Consider the following 4,601-nt stretch of genomic DNA (forward strand, 5'->3'; position numbering starts at 1 on the left):
TACATAAAATAATAGTTGGGTCAGTGTTTTTAACTCATAGAACATTTAAATTATTTTGATACCAGTTTTCTATAATGTGATTAATTTGAATTCAGGTCGTTGATAGCTATAGTTCAGCATATAAAAAATATAGCTTTATGGGTTTTTTTTTTTTGTCATTTGGGAAATACAGCATCTGTTTTTATATATGATTGTGACAGCAATGTTGTAAGCATTAGATTTCTATTTGGTCCATGGATCTCATTTTTAATATAGAGTTGGCTGGAGCTACTTAAAATTATAAAATGCTTTACAGAGTTGTGCTGTACAAGTTAAAAGATTTTTTTATTACTGGTTAAATTACTTATAGGCCTTGTGTAATTAAGAAAACAAAAGGAACTATTTTGAAGCAAGTTTATGTCCAAATGGATGACCCATGACTGTTGTATTTGGCTTCAGTCAGTAACATCACCTTTCTAGTCTGCTTTTTCTCAGTCTACACAAGGTCGGTAGTAGATTATTCCCAAGAGCGATGTGATATTAACACTTACTCAAAATATTCAATACCAGTGCATCTACACCCTATGGAATATCTATCATTATTTAGACTTTTCTCTGATCAGATTCATCAGAAATTATATTTATTATTGGAGCTATCTGTCACAGACAGAATAAAGTATATTTTTTCTTATGCTCTTTACATCTTATTAAATCTTTATCTTTCACAGTTTTCTTCACTTAGTTCTCTGGATAAGTTTAACCTTTGTATATATGCAGATATCAGTGACCAAATATTATTCTTTTTAGACACTGGTAAAGAACAATCACCATGATTGTGATTAGTATGAAGGCCAGAACTTTCTCATGTATAACAGTTAAGCTGCATAAAGTAAACAAAGGCCAGTCTAAGCCAATAAGCTTTTGGCATAGGTGATATTATGGCTGACAGAGATTTTCAATCAAATCAATATCTGTAAACATTATGTGAAATAATGTTATTTCTCTTCCTGTTATTTAAGATAGGCACATTGCAATGCTTTAAGGCTGATAAGCTCACTAAATATACTTAAAATATTATTTAAAAAATGAAATATACATATATATGTATATAATATGTACATAAGCAATATGAATTTTATGTGATTTTTATTTGAACTCTATGAACTATTATGTGTAAATTATAAAATATACTTTTAAAATTATCCAAAATACATTTAGAAAAATTAATTCAAAGAACTCATAATGTTATTCATTTATAAATTATGATATATATGTACAAAGAAGCTATCTCAGCTAAAAGCTCTTTATAAGATCTGAAATTTTTTAAATCAACAAAAGGGAGATATGAAGAGAAATAAGACTTTCATGTAGAGGGAACAAAATATGCCAAAACCAAGAAGGAAGAGAAACGATGGCAGGTATAAATAACTAATAGATATTATCTCAGTGAGAGAGAGAAAGTAAATAAGAGACAGGCCTGAAGATGGAAGTAGCTGGTTCATATAAAAGCTTTAGGTTATATTAAAAGTATTGAAACTTTTTCCTAAAGTCAACAGGAAACTATTGAAAAATTTTTAGTAAGAGTGAGTGAAGATAAGATTTTTAATTTAGATTAAACCTTGCATAATACAAATCTGGACCTCCCCTGAGGTTAGTACTTCTGCAGCCTTGTCAAGTAATGGCTTTTGTGTTCTTTTCTATATTTGTTTGCGACAGTCTTTATACCACTTACTGGCAAGGTAGGATTCTCGGTGCACCTTGTAACTATTTCTCTACCCTTTCTCCTTCCTAGGGATCCAGCCGTTATTCTCACCATTTGGCTGTCACTCATTCACTGCCTCACACTATTGCTGTGATCTCATCACTCCCATCACTAAACCATCTACCTACCAGAATGTACACCAACATTCTTTGCCTTCTTTCCCATTCTTTAAGATGGATTCTCTATGTGTTTTTCTAGAGCCATTACCTCCACCTGTGCAACAGATCCAGTCCTCTGCTCACCAGCCCTAAGATATTGTTTAAGTAGCTCTCCCATTTCTTATATACATTATCAACATCAGTCTCCTTCCTTTATTTGATTATTCCCATTACCATACTTCTTTTCTATCTCCAAAAAATAATTTTAAAAACCCTCTTGACCTACATCTACTTCCAACTGCTACACTGTTTCAGTTCCTCTTTCCAGAAAATATCATTGTTAGAATTGACTTTCTTTCTTTCTTTTTTCAGGCAGGCAACCCTTGGTTGACCTCACAGACTGCAAGGAGCTTGTCAACTTACGTTCTCTTATTTTTTATTTTTTATGCCGACAGCACCTGGTCTTCCTAGGTAGTCTCCCATCCAAGTACTAACCAGGCCTGACCCTGCTTAGCTTCCGAGATCAGACGAGATCAAGCTTGCTCAGGGTGGCATGGCAGTAGACAGAACTGACTTTCATTTTCCAGCATCTAATATTCTTAAAACCTCTTTAATTATAATTTCACTCTCAACACTCATCTAAAACAGCTTATGTCAACATCATCAATTGTTTCTTGTACTAAAAGCACCAATAATTTCAGTCTTCATCTTATTTGAACCATCAGCAACACTTGACTGATTGTTACCTTTACTAGGCTTTCAGGCCACCATTCTCTCTTGTTTACTTCTTACCTGTTTCTTTCTTCTCAGTCCCCTCATCTTTGAGTTCCTTAGGCTAAAAGGTTTTTGATTCCTTCTTCTCCTAAACCACACATTCAATCCCTTAGGAAATACTGTTGTTATATAGTTATAGTTATAGACGTAGATATAAATATAGATATAGAGCTACATGTTATCTGCACATTTTTTAACACTCCTACTATTACAACTTGGTTGAAACTACCATTGTATCTCACCTATATCATTGTACAAACATTAACTTGCCCTAATGTTTCCATTCTTGTTCCACTAAAGTTTGTTTTAATATAACACCCAAAATGATTCATATTTAATTCAGGTCCTATTATTTCTTAGCTGAAAACCTTCCATTGTCATTTCTGTGTTTTCAGAAAAGTTTTCAAGTCACTAAAGAAGACTGTGAAGCTCTTGATAATTTGTCCTCCAATGGCCTCATTTTCTACTTTTCTTCTAAGTCATTCAGACTAGATAATGTCGGTCAAATTGCTTTTCAAACAGCCAGACATGCTCTCACTTTAGAGATTTTGAAGTGGCTCTACCTAGAATGCTCCTTCTCCAAATGTAGTATCATGGTATAGTATAAAAAAAGAATATACACATTGATCTCAAAAGACCATTAAAATACCTATTCTCTTTTAAAGAAAGTGGGGTTGTATCAGAAACCAGTTAAAAGAGATAGTTACCAGTCCAAGCAGAAGATGATAAGGGTCTCTAGAGCTATAGGACCCTCCAGAGGGTCCAATATGTTAGATATTTGCCACCGAGCACTTGAAATGTGGCTTAGTTGCATTGTGATGTACTAGAGGTATAAAATACACAATGAATTTTGAAGATTTAGCATGAAAAAATGTAATTTTTTTCCTTAATAAGTTGTTTTATATTTATTACACGATGACTTGATAACATATTGAATATATTGTGTTAAATGTATTGTTGAATTAATTTCACTATTTTTTTATCTTTTATTTTGGATACTGGAAAACTTTAAGTTATATATCTTGTATGTATTTGTGACAGGTTATATTTCTATTGGATGGCACTGTCTAAACTATATTGGAACAAATGGGAAAAAAAAAGAAAACATAAGAGGTTTCTGATAAAGAATCTAAAGGATTTAGAAATAAAATGTGTAAATTGGCAATCTCTGTTTTTAGAATTTAGTGCTTCACAAATGTTCCTTCTTCTTTTTTGTGTGGTGTGACTATACCTAGCAACAAAGATGGATTCCAATGATAAGAATATTTTCTAAAACATTTTTATTAGTAATCAACACATAAAGAATGAAATTAAGCAATTTTATAAGAATGTTTTAATATTTTTTTATTTTTCAATTACAGTTGACATTCAACATTATTTTATATTAGTTTCAGTTACATAGCATATTGGTTAGACATTTGCAATTAGTTCCAAAAATACAAGTGTTAATTTATTATAGCAAACATTAAAAAATTCTGCTATATAATTACAATTTTATTAACATTTGGCATAATATACTGTCATGCATATTTCTGGAACTATTCACAAAAAAGCTATACTAGAAAAGTAATATAAACGATATCTAGTTAACAAAGATTTAAATATCTTTGCTATAGATGATAGAAGAAACCAAAGATTCAGGGATGTTGGATTTCTTTGAAACATCAAAATTTAAACTGTAAAAGCTTATTCTCCATTTGCATAGTCAAAAATATGTACATTCTACATAAGCCATATATTAACACTTTAAAAAGATTTAAAATTTTAAAGACGACAACTAACAGATAAGATGAGACAACCATTTTTGAGATTAAGCAAAGTAGAACTTTTATCAAAATTAGAAATACATAATTTTTACATCTTAAAAATACAAAGTATGTTTTCAAAAGTTATTAAAATTGGGAGACCTTTTTGAGAAATTGTAAGCCTTATATATTTATATATATATTTATGTATATATATTCCACAGGATCTTAAATCTTAATTAT

General features: G+C 30.9%; 1 pseudogene; it reads right to left on the reverse strand.

Annotated features, from left to right (window-relative positions):
* Nucleotides 1-2,285: 2,285 nt before the first annotated feature.
* Nucleotides 2,286-2,404, reverse strand: LOC112477992 (annotated as a pseudogene).
* Nucleotides 2,405-4,601: the final 2,197 nt, after the last annotated feature.

Source organism: Pteropus alecto, unplaced genomic scaffold (genome assembly GCF_000325575.1).
Source record: "Pteropus alecto unplaced genomic scaffold, ASM32557v1 scaffold430, whole genome shotgun sequence".
In the NCBI taxonomy this organism is placed as follows: Eukaryota; Metazoa; Chordata; class Mammalia; order Chiroptera; family Pteropodidae; genus Pteropus; species Pteropus alecto.